We start from the raw sequence: 24,097 nt of genomic DNA on the forward strand, positions 1-24,097 counted from the left end.
TGGAAAAGAGAAAGTACGTACTTTAGTTCTTGATGCCTTTTTTAATGCAATTCAGCAGCTGGAAATGGGAAAGAGAGAACACAATGTGGCCTGTCAGCACTCATGGACCACCGTCAACCGCTCTGCAGACCTGCCCTGGTCCATGGCTCACATTTTAAGACCTGCTGACTTAAGCAATGAGGCTTGTATTGCTTTCTATGAAGAGACTACTCTGTAGTGTAATACAATTCACTGCTAGTACATCTTTGTTGATATTATCGGTCTCTCTCTCTCACATTGTGCTGCATCCTATATCTGATACATCTTAACTTTTGGGGAAGGGTTTATGCCTTTTTTACAACCAGAAAAATTCCCTCTAGGCACTGTTTGGATGGAGCAATACTGACATCCACTGACGTAATCTTAGGTGGATATTTGCTGTATCTCTCCTAGCCAATGTTACACAATCCTCTACTATGACACAGAGAAAGGATTGGGATTAATATGATCGAAGGAGGGATTGTGCTGAGTCCAATTTGTTGTATTAGGAAATATCAACTGTTACAGATTAAAGCTGTGAAAAGGATTACAGCAGCAAAATGAGAAGCTACACTGTTGTGAGCCAAATAACAATATGCTAAACACAAGTGATGCAAATATCGACTTGAAGAAAATATAAGGTTGGGGAGAATGAATAGCAGCTCTGTACCATCTTCTCAGATGAGGTTTAGAAACATTTTGGTATCTTACATAATGTAAACCTGCACAGTTTTGTACACATTATAACACTGATGGAGCAGAAACAGATTTGTTTTGTTTTCTTTTTTAACCAATGGGGTAGGCAGTTCAGTGAAAACAATAACAATTAATAACTCTCTGGTTGCATCTCAGACCTAGTTGTAATTTAACTTGGTATCTTGTTTATATATTTAGTTACTATTCAGTGGCTTGCCATTGTGAATACTGCAGGATCACTGATGATAAAGGAAAAGTAAATATATCTAATTAAGAAAGAATGCTTACAAGAAGTGGTCACGTGTTTACTGTTTATCACTGCAAAAAGAGTAGATTAGGCTAATTACCTTGGACTTCAGACACAGAGAGCCTTCTATCAGGAGGGGGAGGGGGAAGCTTCAGCAAAAAAGCTTTCCTTTCTCTGTACCTCCCACTGCATTCACTTGCAAATCACTGTGTGCTTGGGAAAGCCTGTGCTTTCCCAGTCTCTAACCTTCCCATGGCAAGTGCTGTGGTTCAATCAGAAGAACCTCTCTCTCTCTCTCCCTCCCTCTCTGTGAGGGAGTGATTTTTTATTATTATTATTTTCTTAATCAGGAGCTTTGAATGAAAGCCAGTCAGTGAGAGAGCTCCCCCCTAAGCATGTCCAGAGTTAAGTGATGCTGGAAGAAGAAGCTGAGTTAGATTCAAGTAGGATCAGTCTTAGAAAATAACAGCAGAAAACAAACAAAAAAGGGAAGATAGTAGCAAATTCTCCAGCGTTGCTTGGGTTGGACACTACTACACTTGCTCAGAAGCAGAATAAAAGGTAGGAGCCTTTCATAATTGTATTTCCTTTGGTGGTTTTATTTTCTTGAACTATCAGCAGCACTGTATTTAATGTAATCCATAGAATTATTCTATTGTATACAACTTTTATACATTACAAAGGCACTTTGATAAATATGACACATACATGAAATCGAGACAAATGTGTGTATACTGTATTCAAAGTGAACTGCCTTTATACATATTCAGGATCGAACTGCATTTTGCAAAGCTTTTTTTTTTTTTCCTTCCCCCAGTAACCAAGCTAGGTTCTAAGCAGCACAGTTTTAATTTGTATTTGATTACTGTAAATTCAGTGGAGGAATACTATTTGGACTTCAAAAACATAGTGTTTCATATTCTAATTATCACGAGCATAGCATGCAACATACACATACGTGCCCACACTGACTGCATCCTGATTGTAAGTCTATTACAGCTTTCTCTGATATTACACTATTGTACTTGACTTTTGATTGAATTGAATCCAAACACTTAAAGCAAATACTTCTTCAGAAAGCAAGTCTCTGTGTTGAGACTGATGGCAAGGTAGACAGAGGCAATACTTTGCGTGCGTGTGTGTGTGTCTGTGTATCTGGACATGTACAGAGGGAAAAGTGCACACACTTCTCCTATACAAGCATTTCATATTGTGGTTAGAAGGTAAAAAATCAAAGAAAAAAGGGAGAGAGAAGAAAGAGAAAATATATGTAGTCAGCAGTTGTTGTGAGCCTTTATTGTCACTGCTGCAAAGAAATCCATATTTTATGTGTTAAATTCATGCAGCACATTGCAAGTCCAAATCCATATTCCCAAGAAGTAACTGTTGATGGCGTTGTAAGCTGCACTAGATATTTGCAGTAGGCTAATACTGTACATACTAGTTGCAATCAGAAAAAAACTAGCAGACCTTTAGCATAAGAGAATTAATCTGCACATGCAATCAGTGACAAACAGCAACCAGCATTTTAAAACTGACCTATCATCTTTGTTGTTTCCACACAAATGGAGCTATTTCCTATAATCTTCATCTCTCATTCCAGTAAAAGCCTCTCTGTTATCCAAAACTGCACATCCGTTACTTGTAAGGTGTTTTGAGATACATTATTTTGTCCTCTGTGTGTGTGAGAGAGAGAGAGAGAGAAGAAGCAGCTCTGTAAAGAATGTTCTGCTTGCTTTTTATGGTGACCGTAGGCTTTATATTTACATGTTACTATTGCCAGTTTTTTTACTTGGAAAATATTTCTGAGTCTCAAAGCCCCTTGTTAAATATTCCATTTGCTAGGAATATTTTCACTTTCGTGCTAGTGTTCTTGAGAAATTCAGGTGATGGGAACTTTTACGCTAATCACATATTATTTGAATATAATATTAATTGCTTTAAAGAAAGCAATGAGAGAATTAAGTGTGGGATATGGGTAGGAAGAGGGAAGTTGGAAAGATAAGTTATTTTTTCCAGAGCAGAAAAAGTAGCTCTATATAGAGTCAATGTGGCTTCCACAGGGAGATAAATACTTCTTGGATCATAAGATGGTAATCTTCTATGTGCCTTGGGAACTCCTCAAATTCAAACCCATTCTGGTGAATACCAATGTAGCTGACAAGCTCATTTGTGGAGCAGGTTTATATAATAATTTATTCCCATCTTAAATCAATGTTTTCTGTGGTTTTGAGTGTCAGGGCGAGTTTGTATCTTTGAACTTAATTTTGTGTGATAGAATGTTAATGGTAAAATAGATCATAGCATACACTTCATGCTAGTTTTATTTTTGTAATGCTATGTTTGATTTTGTAGCTATATGTGGCATAGGTAAACAGATCTTACTGCTTCCTTTACCCTTCTTTTATATTTGTAATACTATCTCTTTACTATTTTGTAACTTTAAGTGGCAAAGGGAAACATCAAGGGCATATATCTGTAGGTATAGATATTTATATGTCAGTATATAGATACTTAGACAACTGTTGTTTACAGCATTGGTGAGCAGTATTGTGGATTTTGCTTTGGAGTTGATGTGTACGTCTATAGTAAAATTTTATATATATGAATGTTCTCAGTGGACTAAGGCTCCCTTATGAAAGTGCAAAGTGATGAAAATAATACCATACAGTTTTAGTAGAATCTAATATTGTGGTTACAGTCATGGTCCAAATATGAGCTTAGTTTAAAAAAAAAAAAACTTTACTGGTTTCCTATTAAAACACTTAGAGAATGACAGTACAAAACAGCTTATGTTGAAACAGTTACATATTTTCCCATCATTCTTGTTAAGTAACTCAATGTAAAAGACAGAAAAGGTTAATTTGAAAATGATACCCACCTTGGGTCCTCAAAGTCATTTCCTCATCTCAACATGATTTCCCAAGGAAACAAATGACTGAAAGTGTGTGTGTGAGCTGGGTGATTTCCATGCAAATGACTTATTTTCTATGTCTGTTAATCAGATTTACAACCAGGTGGCAGGTAATATCCTCTAAGAATTTCCCTATTGCATACCTTATCATGCCACTAGGTTGCAACATTTAGTGCATAGGGTAAGGGTAAGAGTGAAGTATTTCTGGATTGGCAGCAAAAAAGAGGTGGGGTTTCTAACTTAATATTAAATCTTAATTTTCATTGATTCATTATTAGCTAAAGTGTTGCAAGGTCTCAGGCTTCCTAATTAGACTTCATAATATGTCGATGTTCAGACATATTAATGATGTGTTGGTATTGTCAGTTAGCTCCATAATTTAGGATGATAGACAGAAATGGAAGGAAAGATAGAAAGTCAGTAAGTAGATACAGTAGTAAAGAGGGGCTTGAGAGACATTTTGGGAATGTCTTATCACTGGCTGCACTGAGCAATATATGCATTGCTCTCTTTTATGAATTACTATATGTAACAGAATTGATGCAGAGATGTTAATTAATGTATCATTCGTAATACAGGCTGAATATCTAAAATAAGAGAGAGTGAAGGAGTCTTGGTTTATTTTTAATTACTCTCAAACAGACTGTTTGGGTACCCCAAAGTAAAAAAACATGAAAGATGACTTTGTTGTTAATATCATGGATATTTAAGCAATGGCAAAATTGAATAAGCATTTTTAATCTTCACTGAATTATGTATGATTGTGTATAGTTATTAAAATAGAAAAGAGAGACTCTGAATGCAGTACAGCGAACACTTTTTAAACTGTGTATAAAAGGTCCCTTAAGAAAAACCTGCACCCTGCACCCTTCAATATGGACTATTCATCAATATTGACTAAACGAGACCCAAGCACTATATTAGTGGCTCACCCTCTGACTTCCCATGCTGCCTTTCATAAGATTAATTAACTCCCCTTTAATATTTCCACCTATAAAGATCATATTTATATGACATTTCATGTATACAAATGTTTTTTTCCAGATTTTTGATAAAACTTTGCTTTCTGTTTAATTTCCCCCCCTTGGAATAGGTATTCTCTTGATCTTTCTCTGTTGCCCTAGAAAAATCCCTCTGGGGTGTGTGTGTGGGGGGGATGTGTGTGTATTTGTTTCTGTCCATGTAGATTTACATCCTCCTCACTCTCAAGTCCTTTGAATGACGACTTCCTTGCAGTCAGTGGGTGGGGGTGGAGATTGAAACCCACTCTGCTACTGTGTTGGTTATAGCAGTCAAGCAATAGAAAGTAATCCTTGTCCCTTGGGAGTTGAGCATGCTTTGCATCCACTGGGCCACACTAACACAGTAGAAAGTAAACGAGACCCAAGCACTGCCTTTGCTTTTGCGTGGAGTTGAGGGGAGCCAGAATACGATCCATACCAGAAGGCCACTGAGCTCATGAATCCTCTTTATTAGCTTACCAGTCTATCTTTTACCATGTGGATGGTCTGCCAGAAATATGGTAGCCAGTATTTCTGTATTTCTTTAGCCTTCTTGACTATTTAACATCAAAGCTGATTACTCCACGTGGAAGGAGGGAAGAAACTTTATATGTTCTAAAGAGATTACATTACAATGAATAGGATACTATATTTTCTTTATCTCTTAATTCACATTAGATCTCCATTCCTTCCCTGCGTTTTGCCTCCAGAAACTAGTATGAAAAAGATGACTGTGTCATTCTGTTGATAAGAAGGAAGTATGTGCTGCAAGAGGCATAAACAGCACTAGAAGTAACTCTGAAACATTCTATAGGTTGCACTATCAATAGGTTATATGATTTGGGATCTGCTTCTGAACTCAAACCTTAGTCTTCCAGCTGCCAGTATGTAATGCTATCTTGGTACCAATGGCTGCACTGGGGGAATACAGAATTTTAGGAAGTTTAACTAGATATACTCTCAGGTAACATAGCAGGTGTCTGTTTTAATTATGTGAGAGTGTAGGGACAATATTATTTAATTCATTTAATGACACAATACTTATCTCTTTGTTACTCTTTTATTATGGCAACTCTTACACATAAGTCAAAACCAACTTTAAATCATATTTAATTTTCAAATAAAGGATATAAAATCATATTTTGTTTTTGGATTTTTAAAAGGTAATGGTTCAGAAAGAATATCTAGTAGGAAATGAAATGTCCAGACATTTGCAGAGTTCTGCTGGTGTTCAAAAGCCAAAGAAGTTCCCTTCTGTATTTTTTAACAACAGCAGAAATCTTTGTTTGAAATATTTTCCCATGTGCAATTTTATATTACCCTATATGTAATTATGTTTTTTGTAAATCTTATGATTGTATCACTGGTATTCCATCATCTGCCACGTTACTGATAGGCTAATGCAATAAATCCAGTCTCGGTGCTTTGCATTACCGCATAAAAACATGACATACCTTCATTTAGCATGATAAAATCATGCAATTAAAATGAATGCAATCCTTGTGAGCTCTGCAGATGTTATAGCACCCAGTTTTAAGGAGTAAGGGGTAGATATCAATGCAGTTCACTACACTTATGAACAAAGAGCTTGAAATACAACGTGTAATATGGAGGTTTGCTTTTTTCAAATTAACAATGTAAAATACGTAAAAAATAAATATCATACCCTCATGTGTCAGGGTAAGCATTAGTAACGTATATGTAATAGGTTTATTTAACAGAATGAACTGAACATTTGAAGAATTTCGACATAATCCTAGTGCTGAACATAAATAAAACAAATAATGTGTTTGTGTCTAAGAAACTATTAACTATGGTTTGTAACCTGTCCTTTAAATCAGCTACTGTACCCAATGACTGGAAGATAGCTAATGTAACACCAATATTTAAGAAGGGCTCTAGAGGTGATCCTGGCAATCACAGACTGGTAAGTCTCAGGTAAGTACTGGGCAAATTAGTTGAAGCAATAGTAAAGAATAAAATTGTCAGACACATAGAACATAAATTGTTGCGCAAAAGTCACCATGGTTTCTGTAAAGGGAGCTCATGTCTTACTAATCTTTTGGAGCTCTTTGAGGGGGGGTCAACAAACATGTGGACAAGGGGGATCCAGTGGACGTAGTATACTTAGATTTCCAGAAAGTCTTTGACAAGGTCCCTCACCAAAGGCTCTTATGTAAATTAAGTTGTCATGGGATAAGAGGGAAGATCCTTTCATGGATTGAGAACTGGTTAAAAGACAGGGAACAAAGGGTAGGAATAAATGGTAAATTTTCGGAGTGGAGAGGGGTAACTAGTGGTGTTACCCAAGGCTCAGTCCTAGGACCAATCCTATTCAACTTATTAATAAATGATCTGGAGAAAGGGACAAACAGTGAGGTGGCAAAGTTTGCAGATGATACTAAACTGCTCAAGATAGTTAAGCCCAAAGAAGACTATGAAGAGCTTCAAAAAATATCTCACAAAATTAAGTGATTAGGCAACAAAATAGCAAATGAAATTTAATGTGGATAAATGTAAAGTAATGCACATTGGAAAAAATAACCCCAACTATACATACAATATGATGGGGGCTAATTTAGCTACAACTAATCAGGAGAAATATCTTGGAGTCATTGTGGCTAGTTCTCTGAAGATGCCCACGCAGTGTGCAGCGGCAGTCAAAAAAGCAAACGGGATGTTAGGAATCATTAAAAAAAGGATAGAGAATAAGATGGAGAATATCTTATTGCCCTTATATAAATCCATGGTACGCCCATATCTTGAATACTGCATGCAGATGTGGTCCCCTCATCTCAAAAAAGATATACTGACATTAGAAAAAGTTCAGAAAAGGGCAAATAAAATGATTAGGGGTTTGAGGACCCATATGAGGAGAGATTAAAGAGGCTAGGATATTTCAGCTTGGAAAAGAGGAGACTAAGGGGGGATATGATAGTAGTATATAAAATCATGAGTAGTGTGGAAAAAGTGAACAAAGAAAAGTTATTTACTTGTTCCCATAATATAAGAACTAGGGGGTCACCAAATGAAATTAATGGGTAGCAGGTTTAAAACAAATAAAAGGAAGTTCTTCTTCACTCAGCGCCCAGTCAACCTGTGGAACTCCTTGCCTGAGGAGGTTGTGAAGGCTAGGACTATAACATGGTTTAAAAGAGAACTGGGTAAATTCATGGAGGTTAAGTCTATTAATGGCTATTAGCCAGGATGGGTAAGGAATAGTTTCCCTAGCTTCTGTTTGTCAGAGGGTGGAGATGGATGGCAGGAGAGAGATCACTTGATTATTACCTGTTAGGTTCACTCCCTCTGGGGCACGTGGCATTGGCCACTGTCGGTAGACAGGATGCTGGCTGGATGGACCTTTGGTCTGACCCAGTATGGCCATTCTTATGTTCTTATATTCTTATGCAACACATGAGTAATGTGCATTCTTTCACTGGTTGTTGCAAGAAACACGTGTCCACCTTTAAAGCTATGACACATCTAGGACTAGCTTTCACTTCCAGTGAAAGCAAAGGAGCCATGTGTATAAGTGATGGCGTAGCTTTGGAGATACAAACAATTAAAAGGGGGTAATAATCCCTTTATTGAAAATGGATATGGCAAAGTGGACAGGGAAAAATGAATTGTTGTGTTGTGAAAAAGGAGTGGCAGAAAATATTCAAGGTGGGGAGAGGGTTATAAGCTTTCTAACGAGGAAACTATTGGTCATAAACATTGAATAGTATAGGAAATCATTTCCAGATATATTTATTTTGCCAATTAATAATCACTATTAAAAGACTCAAGGGCCCATCAGCTTCATCAAAGAAACAGCAGCTTTATCAATTTGCTGTCCATGTCTCTCAAAGTATTAAATTAATGGAAAAGGCAGACTCAGGCAAGTAAATTATATGCTTTCTGAAATTAGTACCATTGGGTATTTCTATAATGCTGTTAGACATCCAGGGCTGACCTGATCTTGCTAAGGGGCTGTTTAATTGCAGTATAGAAATTCAGGCTCGGGCTGTAGCCTGGGCTTTAGGACCCTGCAAGGTGGGTACATCTCTACTGCAGCTTGGAGCAAGCCTCCCAGCCCAGGTAGACAGGTGTGTGCTAACAGAACTTGAGCTGGTTCACGAGCAATAGCTGTGTGTACGTTGTGGCTCAGGCTGAAGTTTAGGTTCTCAAACCCACCTGACCCCTTCATCTCACAGCCCGAGTCGCAATATCCACATTACTATTTTTAGGTCATCGGCTTGAGCCCTGCTAGCACCGATCTATCTAACCTCACAACCAGCGGCAGTATAGACACACCCACTAAGGGTGCAAATTTTCTGTTAACTTTAATGGCATCACAACCTTCAGACAAAATATTAGAGTAGCTTTTGTGGGCATCTTAAAATAATATCTATTATTGAAAACATTCCAACTGCAACCAAAGTACTGCTTTGTAAGCTTTACCTTTGACAAAAACATCTGAGGTTTTTATCCAAGATGCAGTGAAGTAGAGGACATGGCAATAGGTAATGTCTTGGAAGTTAAATATAGCAAATAGTTTTTAAATTGTTTTAAAGCATCACAATTAATACTGTACAGACTGTTCACACTGATATTAGTGATCTTGTGCCATTGCACTGAGAATGTAGACAATGATTTTGAGGGATGCTGAGGCCCTATTGACTTTGATTGAAAATCAGCTCCACAGTGTGTTATTTCTGAACACAGACCTACACTGTGTTGGTAAATAGGCCCAATTAGTTTAGGTCTAAATCCCAAATGATTTAGGATTATTATCATGGCCCATAGAAACTTCAAGTGGAAAAAGTTTGTTAGATCATCCAATACTTGTCAATCTCACTTTCAGGGCAAGATTGTTCTAAAGTATGATGGGATAAGAGTCTAATCCAATTCCCATTGAAGTCTCCCACTGACTTCAGTGGGCTTTGGATCAGACTTCTAGAGAGGGAATTCTTACTTCCCTGCTTTGTGACAGGATACATTTGCATGAGGAGCAAAATGCCATTTGCTATTTTTACTGCCACATTACAGCTTCCCCAGTTTCTCCCTTCCATTAAGTATCAATATTTCTTATTATTTCCCTGAAATATGTTTGTTTTCATTGTTTTCCAAGTTGAATTTAATTTCTCTTTCAAGGTTTGGTCTCCTGTAAGAATCTCTCAGTGTAAATTTATTTGTAAGCTAATTTATTTTGTCATCATACTGAGATTTGTACTGTTCCTATATAGAGGCCTACAAGCAATTCATGCACTTTCTAGAATTCTTCACAATTCATGTGAAGTTGGCTTAGAATTATGAGGCTTTCCCCAGAATCGCTTAAGTGGGTGGATTTGCTCCTTTTTGTGATCAGTCTTTGGTCACAGGTCAGATTCAATAATGATTTGAAACTATTTTAACATAGGTATCCTGAAAATTCTCAGGTCTACAAATTTGCAATAAATCATGGTGGTGGGAATTTGTGCTTGTGCAAACACAGAATTTTAGATGTGCACAAACTATTGCATGCATGTACAACCTGCAATTTTTGCATGAATTGGATCATTGGTGAAGTTTGTGGAATGGTGTCCAAACCAGATTTAGGAAGATTGGAGTAAGTCTAATAGTAATGTTTGTTCCACTAAGGAAGAAACATAAAATAGAGGCGAAATTTGTCATATCAGAAGTATATACATTTTTGAAAAACTGCACATTGTCACCTAAAAAATAATAAGACAACTCAAGTTAACCATGCAAACTACAGAAGAAATGTGCAACTTTTACTACGAGCAAGCACCGGTGACAAGTGAGCCATGGTCCAGTTCAGGGCCAATACCTTATGGTCTCCAAGGCCATCTTAGGCCTGAAGGAGGGGGATTTTGGGGACCTGGTCAAAACAACTCCCCAAGTCTCTTAAGGTTTTACACTGAGCTCATAAAGGCTATGTGCAGCAAGTAATTTTCTGATAAAAAGAGGTCTTTTCCAGCCAATTTGTTGTCTGACTCCTACATGCCCCAGGAGGAGGTGCTGCTTCTTCGTAGTACAGTCACCTCAACTTCCCAGAGCACCTGCCTCTTTTAGAGATTATTCCTGGTTTCCCTCACAGTCCAAACTCCTGCTATCTTCAAAGGGTATCTTGAATGAATCACAAATACAGCAGCTGGCCCATATTAGGCTGAGAAATTACTTCATGACAGCTGGCCCTGTCCTGCAATACTGCATTTAGGGCATGCAGCTGTGCATGCTCTTGCTCTCTATCTTCTCCCTCCCCTTTCCCTTTTTAATCCCCACATTTAGATTAAGATTGAGGATGCTATTGATTCATTTAAACATTAAATCAAGGATGGCTGCCTGCAGTCATCAAGGTTTTTTTTGATGGTTTTTAAGTATCAAAGGTATGAGATTCTGCAACAGCCTTCCAATGGGGGTAATAAGGGCAAAAAAACCCTAACTAGTCTTCAAATGAAATTTGTTAAATTCAGGAATAGGATTATATGATGGAATCGCCAGCAATGGCGGGAAATTGTATTTGATAACCTAAAAGTTCCTTCCAGTCCTATGTTCCTAAAATTTATTATATATATTTTTACAAGTAACCACAGTTTCAGCAATGAACCTAAAGCAAGGTCCTGTATCTGGAAGTTTGGATCTGAATTTTACAACTAGGACCCATCTTTATACTTTTGTGAATCCTATTCACTTTACTCATGTAAGAAGTCCTCATTGTACGTTGGAAGAATTACAGCCCTAATTTGGCAGTCTATTTTTTTTAAGTAAATTACTTAAACCTCAGTGGCACTTAAGCACATGCTTAAGTACTTCTGCTGAACTGAGACTTACAGGGGTGAGTTAAATGAGAAGGATTCAACCCTTAAAAGGACTCCTTTAAAAATGGTGTTTAATAAATAAATGTCCCCAAACTACTGGAAATAATTATTAATCATTTTAGTATCAGCAAATGTCCTAAATCTGCACTAGAATAGTCCATCAATTTTAAAGGTAGTAACTGAAAAGCATAAACCAGGACATGCACAAGACATGCAAAACAAGGAGAGATTACAAAAGTCAAAATAATGTAAATAACTATCATATTATTAAAATGGTCAGAAAATGTAAATATTTAATCTATCCTTTCACATGTAAAATTGTAATGAAATATGTAAATACCCTTTATTTAGTACTATACTATTTATTTCAAATTGTTTAATTATAAAATCTTTTGCACAAATCAGTGCTACTTTAAAGGTGCCCCCCCCCAAGTTTTGATTTATGTATCATTAAAGCCTCATTCCTGCAAAGAGAATCACATGCACCCACTCAGCTAGCCTCGGAATTTTAATTACAGAACTGGGACCTAATTACCATTTGTAACTATGGTGGTGAATTATAATCACATGTATAGTGAACAATGTTTATCCTTCTCAGCACTCAGTAGAATCTAGAGTCAGTACCATCAAATGTGAGAGACCATGGCATCATATTTCTATATCACCAGCAGCATTCATTTTATTGGAAATCCTGTTGTACTCTGATCTAAAATAAATGTGGCTGCCTGTGGAGTATGTGAAGGCAGAATTTGGCCCTGTGACTCATAAGACACATCAACACTGAGTAAATTGTATGTAGCACGTCTTACTACAGCAATTAAATTCTTAATTCATGAAACAAAAAAAACATTCTCCTTTCAGACATCAATTTATTTAAAATATTCTATTCTATTTTAAATAAATTATCTGAAAAGTATCTCAAATACATAAATATCAGTAATAATATTCAACGTATGTAATGATTTCATGAACCATTTAATTTTTGGTATTTACCTGTGTTGTCCTTGTAACTACTATATGTGCAACAGTATCATAGTAGGTTTCACTTGGATCAACTACTTAAATTTTGGAGCCATGTCCATAAGAGGTCAGCCCTGTGCATCAGGGTGGGAAGTAATTAATTGCACTTATTGTATCTGAAGAAATTAAAGAGCTATGTAAAGAGTGAGTGGAAGATTCCCTAAACCTTTTACTGCTTTCCACTCCCCACCAAAAGAAAAAAAAAAGTACTTCATATTCCTGACCACTGTTCCCTCTAAGCTGTTCACACACAGATCGTAAACCCCGTACACATGGCAAAACACCGTGCACACAAAAATTTGCACAGAAGATGTTTTTTGCGCACATGGCTTGTCAAAAATTAGAGGGAACATTGTTCTTGACACACATCTCTTTTTCCTGCGAGGGGAGTTACTACAGCCTTTGGGCTGAAACAGACCTCATATCTGTCTCCAGCAAAAGGAGGATATTGACATGGGTTACATCACTATGTTTAAATGATTAGAAAATGATACTTTTATGTGGGGGATGGGTGTTTCTGCCATTGAAATCCTGAGGTGGGTTCCTCTCCCTGACCAAGAGATTGGCACCCATCTTTTCCTTGCTGTTGATGCTGAAGTTTTGATTGCCATTGGGAAAACCTTTCTCCTTTCTTGTCCTCTCTCTGACATGTAAAGCAATATGATGTTTCTTTGACTTCATGCTCTAAAGCATTTTATTGAATTGAACTAGTCTCATGATTAAGAACAAAAGAACAGCCACACTTTGTCAGACCAATGGTCCATCTAACCCAGTATCCTGTCTTCTGACAGTGGCCAGTGTCAATGCATCAGAGGGAACAATTTATAGTGATCCATCCCCTGTCATCCAGTCCCAGCTTCTGTCAGTTGAAAGTTTTTGGGCACTCAGAGCATGGAGTTCCATCCCTGACCATCTTGGCTAACAGCCATTGATGGACTTATCTTCCATAATATTATCTATTTCTTTTCTGAACTCAGTCATACATACATACAGTCACAACATCCCATGCCAATGAGTTTCACAAGTTGATTGTGTGTTGCGTGAAAAAGTACTTTATTTTGTTTGTGTTAAAACTGCTGCCTATTAATTTTATTGTTTGACCCCTAGTTCTTGTGTTATGTGAAGGGGTAAATAACACTTAACTATGCACTTTCTCCATGCTGTTTGTGACTTTATAGGCCTCTATCATATTCTCCCTTAGTCATCTCTTTCTAAGATTAATGGTCCCAGTCTTTTTCATCTCTGTTCATACTGAAGCTTTTCCATAGCCTAAATCATTTTTGTTGACCTTCTCTGTACCTTTTCCAATTCTAATATATCTTTTTTGAGATGCAGTGACCAGAACTGCATGCAGCATTCAATGTGTGGGCGTACCATGGATTTATATAGTGGCATTGTGATTATTTTTATTATTATTTTCATCTATCCATTTCATCCTAGATTCTAACATTCGTTTTGGTTTTTTGACTGCCACTGCACATTCAGCAGATGTTTTCAGGGGAATATTCATGATGCCAATATCTCTTTCTTGAGGGATAGCAACTAATTTAGACATCATCATTTTGTGTATATAATTAGGATTATTTTTTCCAATATGAATTACTTTGCACTTACCAACATTGGATTTCATCTGCCATTATGTCACTGAAATGGGCTGAAACGTACATGGACCAGACCTACTTTTCAAGGGGTTAGCTCCATCTCTGGATGTAGATGTTTCCATTGGAACATTAATACTTTTATGGACACGGTACGATATTATATACACATTTGCTCACCAACTCCAACAGGTTTGAGATGAGGAAGTGTCTTGATTTACTTGACTTATTAATTTGATAAAATCACAAAATATATGAGAAATTATTTCATTATTTTATTTGGAGTTTTGAGGTACTGCCCACTAATGAAATTGTCATTGTTTTTGATTATTGAAATACTTTATTTTTAGTCATGAAATAACTATGTGGTGAAATTATATAAATTGAATGAGAGCACAGACTAGAGAGAAACAATGCGTCAGCCAGCTGAACCCACTCTGTGAAGTACATTGGGTGTATATGAATATATCCCAGTAGTGGCTCATTTCATCCAGCTTCTTGTTGAGGTCAGAATAATGAGAATTATAAAAAGAGTGATGAACTGAAGCATAGTGCATTATAGAAATAATCCCATTTAAATTTGGGTACATATATATCTTCAGAATATTTCAGCAGTCTATGCTATGACTCAGAGAGGTCAGTAGGCTAGCGCTCTCTTAAATTGATTACCTGTGAATGACAAGAAAGACAGAGATCTTATTTTACTTCTGAAATGTAAAACTTAAAAAAAAAACAACAGTTTGTTACATTTGGGGACTTTAATTATGTTAATTAGATTCATGATTTAGAACAATATTAAAAACAGCAGTTTTCAAATCACTTCTCTCTTATAGGTTTTCTTTTCATTCCTACAGTCACCATGCCATTTAAAGTTACTCACAAATGGAACAACTCATCTCAATCACTAATGAGCAACCTAAACTACCTGTATTCTATGTTCATATATGACCACTGATTGGGTTATTTTTCAGTGTTGCAGGCTCGCTGTAAGAAATGCTTACTGCACAATACACGGACTCAAGCAAAAAAATGTAAAATTCCTTGGTATTGTAATTTGGTTATTACTTTTCCCCACTATGAATTTAAATATGTATTTTTAAAGCATAGGTTAGCAGGCTTTTAATAAGAAAAGGAAGAAAAGAAAGCACAGTACTGTAGATTTGAATATATGACTAGTCTATGAACATTTTACCTCTGGAGAAGAGTTCCTGTGTTGTCACTAGATAACAGACCACAACTGGACCAGTTAGTGTTAGGGTAAAATAGATTATATGGCGGGGGAGGAGATGACCAAATGGCAGTGACATTTGCAAGTTTAAGGAAAACAGATGAATAAAGGCCTGAACCGAAGTCCATTTGAAGTCAGTAGGAGTCATGTAATTGATTTCATTGGACTTACTTTGAGGCAGTAAGCCCTCAGAGATAAAGTGTGAGTGCCTTAAAATATAGTAGGTAAAATAAATTGATCCATGAATGAAATTTCATCTTTCAATGCAGTTAAATACTGTACAATCATAAACAGTGTCAATAAAATATTTCTGACATAAAATCTCTTGTTTCATAATGCAAACATCCTTCAGGGTATTGTTTTTTATAAGAAAAAAAATGCAGTTAGTTAAAGAATCTTAAGGAGAATGCATAGCTCTGCTTTTTTATGTGTAGACACTATACTTTATCACTATTTTGAAGAGAGATATGTGTCAATAAGTGCAGAGTAGAAGGATTATAAATACCAGTACTGCAATTATGGCATAGAATTTTTACTTTGTTTTCAGCTCTTGAAATAGATAGACGCAATTCAATCGGACTTTATCATAGAATTGTGTTCTTGCATTTAACAAAATTCTCTGTGAATTGTGATGTTTTGTGGAAACTAGGAAATAGAAAAAATTGAACATAATGAAATTAAAAATATGCTAGGAATATTTTTCATCATTGACTCTTTCTTGTAGCATGCACCTTTATAAAGATTTCAGTGAATTCAAAATGGCAACTGAATTTCTGTTTAAAATGTTAATGTGGAAAAATATTTTATAACTCTTCAGTTACCAATGAAAAAGAAATAGTTCAGCAGTTTTTAGATTAAACTTTTCCTGTTGTTGTGTTTTGTTTGTTTTTAACTTGGATGAAATTCATTTACTTCAGGGTCATCAGTGTTTGGCTGGTTGACCAGCATACCCCTCTGTATGTTTTTGCCCACGGCTTGAAAATCAAGTATTTAATACTAAATTGTATCCCCTTCCTTTCTGCAATTTTTAGGAAACCTAAATTTAAGGAAAACAAACTTCCTGAATATTAATTGAACCAAAATTAGGTCTCAGCATTCAGCAGCTTGTCAAAGCAGGGGAGGGTTATGTGGACAACCTATTGGCTCACTTGAAGGTGAACTGTTGATGGTTTCTCTGGTAAAATTCCCATCAAAGCTTGTTTCATTTCTCTAGCAAGGAAACCTTAAGAATATCAAGATTTTTAGCCCTTTGGTGCCATCTTGTGGCAAGATGTCAGTTGTGAGGCAAGAGAAAAGTCATTCAGTCCTTGCTTTGAGTTTCTATACCTACTGCATAGCCTGGATTTAGTAACAGGAATACATCCAACTTTACTACCAGCTATAAAATGACAAACTGAGTCATGATTAGAATAGCTACAGAAATCGCACAAAACCGACTGTACTAATTACCAGATAGAAATACATTTTTACTGTACAGCTGCATGGAATTTGTATAGAATACTTAAATATTTAGTTAGGTCAAGGCAAAACCTAGCATTCTCCAGTGTGTAACAAAAAAGAAAAAAAAAAAAAGACCTGTGCTAGTGTTTTTTTTTTTGGCACTTTGGAAAATGTAAACATAAATGTAGAGGCTATGTGTTAAAATAAAGGGTGGTGACACAGCTGCTGTTCTTATCTAATTTATTATTCTGTTGTCTCAGTGTACATTCAGCTAGACAAATGTGCTTGCTTTCATATTAAATTAATGCTTGGTTAACTCCCAATAAGCTGAAGGTAATGAACTGGGTGGGTGTGTTGAGTTTGTTGAAGTTAAGGTTTGGTCATCAATGGTGCACCACCAATTGAGTTCAGTGGGAGTTGCGGGTGCTAAGAATCCATCAGGATCAGGTGCTTATTCAGTGCTTTGAAAGGCACCATACACTGTAGGCAATGTTTTTTTTTCCCCTCCTCCAGTTATAGACCGTTCCTGGATGCAAAGATAATCTGTGAACAGGTGGGACAGAAATAAAATATTGATCCTCCTACAAAAGCCATTGGCCCCAATTATTTTAGGAGAAGTTAAAAGTTTGTTTTACTAAGATTAGTGGGGGAAAAGGGAGGGAGAGTGATAATTTCTCTTCCCTTTTTATCTAGGTATTTATATGCCCCCATCAACATAGCATCTGAGCACCTCTCATTTGTTAATTATTTATATCCATAATTCCCTTGTGAATTAGGGGAGTACTATTATCTCCATTTACAGATAGGAAATGGGAAACACAGAGATATTAAGTGCCCCAGATCACACAAGCAAACTGTTGCAGAGCCAGAAAATGAATGCAGGTCACAGTCCTGGGTCAATTGCCTTAAACACAGGACCATTTTTGCTCCCTTTTTCTAACAGGATATAGTCCCTTTCTATTTTCCTCTTTGTGGGAGTAAGAATACACATATAAGTACTTCCATGGTCAGAAACTCAATGAAAATATTTTTTTTTCTAATTCTAACCTTTGAAAAAGGAAGTTGTATTCCATGTGTACCTTTCCGGAATTATATCCATATGAGCCAGAATCCTGACATCAGTTTTGGAAGTACTGTATGGGTGTTGCACTCATGGTCAATATTGTTTTCATTATGCATGCTCTGTGTCACCTATCCTATACACTTATTTGGAAAGTAGAGTTAATCTTAACATTATGCCACTGTAATATGCCAATTTGGACAGAGAACTATCATTCCCTACTATGATATGTCTGGAAATGCCAGACAAGAAGAGATTATATTTTAATAAACAATCAATAGCTGGTGCCAGAACAGGACACTGCACTGTCCAGCAAGTGTGAAAAACAAATATCCCTCAATCCAACAGATCAAGGATGCCCCAGGTGGTAGAGAGATGTTAATTCTGTGGGTGTTGCTGTGATTTCTCTGGTTACAATTGGGTCTTATTGCCAAAGAGTATATTTAGAGATGCATTTCAGCAAGGTAGGGATAAACAAATATTAATATGCAGATGCTTGCTAGTGAATGCAGTAGATACAACATCTGGCATTTCAGTTTAAGTATGATGATTTCTCAGTTTACAATTTTCACTGTCTCAGCCCAGTAAAGTTCCCTTGACAAACACCATATTTAGCTATTTATCTCTGTTTATGTATCTTCTGAGCTTTCATATATGATGCTTTATGTATCATAGGATTGTAAATGGTATGTGAAGACTAAAGCTTATAGGCCAGATTTGCTGAAGCTGACATAAGTTGAAAATTACTCCTCCCTGTCTCTTTGTTGCCTACTACCAGGCCACAAAAAGCAGGGCCGGCTCTAGGCACCAGCAAAACAAGCAGGTGCTTGGGGCGGCACATTTCTAGGGGTGGCAAAGTTTACAGAAATTTTTGGCATATCGCATTACATTTGGCTATGGTTAATTGTACCTGTTCTGTTATGACACTGCTAGCTTAATAGAACAGAGATGTTGCACTGTAGCAATAAATGGAAGTGCATGGAATTCCATTGGCATGCATAACAAATTATGGAAAATTCTGCAACCTGTATCACAGGTTGGATACATAATTTTTATGCTTATTTGATCACATGGTATGGCAGAACAACAAAAACAGTAAACCAAAATAAATTTGTGATGATCTTGTTTAAAACAAAGTGTATCCAAAATGCTTTAGAGAGTTGTCGGGAAGAGGAGCCATAACTATTATCTGTGCAAGATTTTTCTCTTCTCTTCTTTCTCTTTTTTTTTCTTCTTTTCTTTCTGCTTTGTTTTAGGCAAAGTAGAAAAGAGATCTTCAGCTTAAATTTGAAATGAAATGGAGAGTAAATCAGGCAGGGATACAGCCGTACCTCAAGTCAAGATCTGCCAAGGAGAAAGTCCTCCACCAAAAGTGATAGGATTATGTGGAGGGTCCAAGAAGAAGCCAGTACTAGATGAGCAAAGGGAAGTAGTGTGGGAGAGACACAGTGCTTGGAATAGGCTGGAGCAAGTTTTAGAACATGGAGAACAATTTTGAACTGAATCCTGAAAAAAAATGGAGAGCTGATGGAATTTGATAAGGAGGAAGAAGGTTGGCTGCCTGTTTTTATGCAGATGAAAAGGCAGACAGTACCAATCTGACCATGATGAGGTTTGAAGGGGAAGGTCTTGAGGGAGACCAGAGCCAAGAGCCGCAACAGTCAATGCAGAAGAGGCTTGGCTCAGGATTTGAGCAGAAATGAAGATGAGGTATTAGCATACATGGGAAAAGTTGCAGACAGTGAAAAGTGGATTTACAGCCCTTAGGAATGTATGAAAAGAAGAGTTCAAAGATAAGGTTATGTCAGTGTTCCAGTATGTGGAAGCAAAGGCAAGGTCTGAGTTCAAAAGATAAAAAAGATGGAGGTGCAGGTGTTGAAGATACTGCACTTGCTCAAGAGAAACAAGTTTTGGGTAAAATTCTCTAAAGGAAAATGAGATAATGGCACATGTTTACTTGCTTAATACAAGAGAAGGTGGACAAAGAGAAGTTAGAGTTAGCCAAACGTACATATTTTATATCTTCAGTACAGAATTGTTAATATTAAATATAGCTATGTAATCAAGGGGACAAAGGTTAAATAGAAAGAGCAGAGGGCTTAGAACTAAACTTATTGTGACACTATGAAGGTGGAGCTTTGTTACAGAGATGGAACTCCTTTGTTACCAGAGAGAAAAGAATTTGATACGGGTATAACCATAACAGGAAGAGTGAGAGACACCTAGATAGCCAGATGGGTGGTCTAGAAGGATGGAATGGTCCCCGGAATCAAAGACTCCACTAGAGCTAAGGAGGGAATAGGTGGCGTTGCCAATGAAACTACGTTGACTGAAACTACATAAAACTGAAATGAGGTGAAACCCAGACTGAGTTAAGGGTGTTGTTGTGATATGACACCACATATGTGAATATTCCAGAATACCTGTTGTGTCTGAGGTCAGCACTGATACATGGTTTGAATGTATCCTCCTGTTCTTCTTTTTTGTAATAGTGAATTTTATGTCTTGCCCCAGTAATGGGTGCACCCTAAGAATTATCACTATGTAACTCAAGTTCATTCACACATCAGGGCTTTTAACAATCACTCCCCCTTCCCCCATTTTTTATGGAGGAAGGATATGTGGTATGCATAATTTCCTAAAAACAAAAACATGAAAAAATACTGCTGTTCTTGAAATACATTAGTCTTAACCTGTTTTGAAATGTCTCTAGTACCATTTTAGAAGAACATATTTCACAAAGAACTGATTTTTTTCAGAAACTAAGGGTTCCCTCCCTCTTAATGTATCAAATCTAAGCCTCAGATAAATCACCTACCTATTCTGTATCAGGATTACACCATTTGTCTATAGATTTCCACTTTCAATCCCAGTATATGCCATTTAGCTAGAATATAGGGAGGCTAAAAAAATATATTATTTATTATACTGGCTCTGTTAGATCTTCACTATAAAGAGGAAACCAAAAAATGTCTGTCATAAACCTTCAGAAGATGATCAAAAGAAAAAATGTTTTAAAAAATGTTTCTGGGGTTAGTCAGTCAGAAAAGATTGATTGCTGCTGTATGGGACTTGTATATTTAGTGCGTGCTTCTCCTGACTGTCAAAATTATTTATGTCTAGTGTGAATACTGACTAGTCTAGGCACTACACCTAGTTAGTGGCAATGAAGGAAGAAGGGGAAAATTCTTCCTGCTGCACAACTGCAGTAATATATAACTGACATGCTTCAGGGGGTGAGTGCCTAGAGAAATTCTAAACAAGATGTAAAGGTCACTAAAGCATAGGTTCCCAATAACTGTGTACTGTTTTTACATATGAGACCTAGATGTAACATCCTTTCAGACACCTGTAATAATAGCCTGAATGAGTTGCTGGCATGACTTTGCCTTTTGGCGATTTACAGTATTTAGGGCAAACCAGGCAGTGGCTATTTAAATGGAAAAGAGAAGTGTTAGAACAGGAAGAATGACACTGTTCTTTCTGGATACACTTTTGGTATCAAATTTAAAAATCCTCCCTCCCCTAGTATAACTCCAGTCTTCCTCATACAGAACTGAGCACAGAGTTAGATGTGCATAGTACCCTCCAAAGCAGGGCATGTTTCTTTCATTGTTTTTATTCCTCTTTCCAGTGGAGGAGTGATTCAGGCCATCTCTGAGGTATGAATATTTATCACTGACACAGAGATAGAAATTGTATTTCAACAGACTGATGCTTGAACTATATACTTGTTAGAAAAGAAAGCACCATTTCCCTGGAATGCATTTTTACCTGTGCCCCTTCAAATAGAATGAATTGTGAAATGCTTACATGGGAATATGTGCAGCTTTCTAGTTTGTAAACAGAAAATTCTGGAATGTATTTTAAATCAAGGACAAAAAGAAATCCTCATGTCTTAAAAATAAGAACAAAGAAAAGCTGTATATACAAGTATTTGCTCTGATGTCATATTTAAAACATTATTTTGCTTGGCCCTGATTTAATTTTATTATGGCATTGACACAAATTATCTGAGGGAGAAGAGAGAGGCTTTTAAAGAGAATAAAACTTTCCAAACTTAGGAATTCACTAGTTGTCCCTCCAAAGGTTGAAAATGAGTGTGTTTGCCAGTTGAAGTGAAATTTCATTAATTTCACTTCAACCAAGAAAATATCAGATGAGAAGTGTTCCAGCAGTCTATGTGACTATCAGGATCTAGCCTGTTTGAGCCTCCCAAGCTCTGCTCTAGTTCCTTGAATGGAAGCGCTTCTACAACAGCAGGTCGAGGTTAGGAAGGCATGGAAATCAGCAATTATCAACTCTGCCATGTTGTCCTCCCTTACCTCATAACTCTTCTGTGAGGGTCCTGCAGGGCTCCTACTCTGAGAGGCCTTATCTAATCAGGGAAACTCAGTAAAATAAGATGAATCAACTGAAGCAGTGAAGTTAATGTGCATAAAAGTTAAAGTGCATTAAACCCCCATGAGGATGCTCTCATTCAGCAGTAAAGTGGCTTTAGTGGACAAGCCCGAGTGAGGAAGGCTTGGGGCTAGGGTAGGGTGCTCTCCAAGGTGTGATAAATTCTCCCTCCCTCCTCAAAAGAAAACCCAAAAGAGAATCCGGTTTGTTACAGCCACATATGCTTCTTCCCTCTTTATTACATGTTTTGGCACCCTCAAATAAATGTATTTCCATTGGCAACTGCAGTCCTGTTAGCCATGTACTTGGTCACCTGCAGGAGCCAGGCTGTTCAAGAACAAGTGTGAGCTGCTGGGCTGGGAAGCACTGCAAAAGCTCCTTGCCTTCAGTGGATTTCCTGAGATCTAAAAATTAAGGGGATGTAACAACCTTCCCCTGGAGAGTTTCTACTCATCAAACCCTTGATGTCTCTGGAGGCCGAGTGAAGACCCAGATGTAGGGAAGGGCCAAAATGCAGCTTCATGTGTGCAGACCCCAATTCAGTAAATTACTTAAGCATGTACTTAAATTTATTTGCAGTCAATGGGTCTTGAGCATGTGCTTAAAATTAAGCACATAGTGCTTTGCTGAATAGGGTTGGGCTTATTTATATATCTAAGTGCTTTGCTTAATTGGGGCCTTAAACAGAATAGCACCAGTGTATCTGCAAGCGCATCTTGCTCCAGAATCTTTTAATTTTCTAACAGAAAGACTCCAGAAAAATACAACTGAAACAGGGCTATTCTGTTTACAATTGGCTCTGAACTTATGTTGGATAATCAGTATGTCAGTTGTGTAGGTTTGTCTTATTTTGTGCTCAGATTTATTGTATAACTGATAGCATTAGTCAAACAGTGTACACCAAATATTTCTAATACATTCAGGCATTGTATTGTTTACTTCCTAGATTTTAGTAAGAGGGAAAATTTCTCTCATCACATAATTCTCAGGAGATAGTGGTTTGTTTCATAAACTTTTAATGATCCCTGAGAAGTATTTGACAGGTAGTTATGTTAATTGATTTATACTATTTAATTATCCCAAGGTGAACATTCTACCTTCCTAAATTATATGTACAGAACAGTTGTAATGGATGAATTACCTGTAGAATTGCTTAATAGTACGTGTGACCATATGTTGTCCTGGAAAAAGCTTAAATTGAGACTTGGTTTTGAGATTTTGTTCAAAATCACATCTATTTCTTCGTAACGGCTTAATTTGCTTCTGGTGTACAATATACAAGGTAGCAATTTCTGCATTCAAATGAATGTATGAAATCAATGCATATTCAACAAAGTATTGATCTGCTAGTTGGGCAAAACGGTTACATCATGGTAGGTCATATAATCCCAGTCAATTATTTTAGTAGAAAAGGTTTTATATATCATATAAAATTAAATTAAAACAAATGTGAAGAGAAACCTAAGCCTTTGCTTCTGAATATCTTAGAATGTAGTATTTGAAGGGAGCTTGATAGGTAGGGCCCTACCAAATTCACAGTCCATTTTGTTCAATTTCACAGTCATAGATTTTAAAAATCATAAATTTCACAATTTCAGATATTTAAGCCTGACATTTCATAGTGTTGTGACGGTAGGAGTCCTGACCCAAAAGGAAGTTGTGGGGTGTGTG

The 24,097-nt window shown here is 36.9% G+C and overlaps 1 protein-coding gene across 5 annotated transcripts in view; it reads left to right on the plus strand.

Moving 5' to 3' along the window:
- Positions 1-1,208: 1,208 nt before the first annotated feature.
- The window catches only part of CDH10 (cadherin 10), a 159,790-nt gene continuing 136,901 nt past the window's right edge, over positions 1,209-24,097 (plus strand). For 3 of the 5 annotated variants that reach the window (XM_084621597.1, XM_084621596.1, XM_084621595.1), the window contains exon 1: positions 1,213-1,522. The gene's annotated coding sequence lies outside the window, so the exon portion shown is untranslated. Of the gene's footprint in view, positions 1,523-24,097 lie in introns of all 5 variants that reach the window. The other 2 variants (XM_084621601.1, XM_084621602.1) reach the window with 1 other exon arrangement.

This window comes from Lepidochelys olivacea (assembly GCF_965140295.1).
Source record: "Lepidochelys olivacea isolate rLepOli2 genome assembly, chromosome: 2".
In the NCBI taxonomy this organism is placed as follows: domain Eukaryota; kingdom Metazoa; phylum Chordata; order Testudines; family Cheloniidae; genus Lepidochelys; species Lepidochelys olivacea.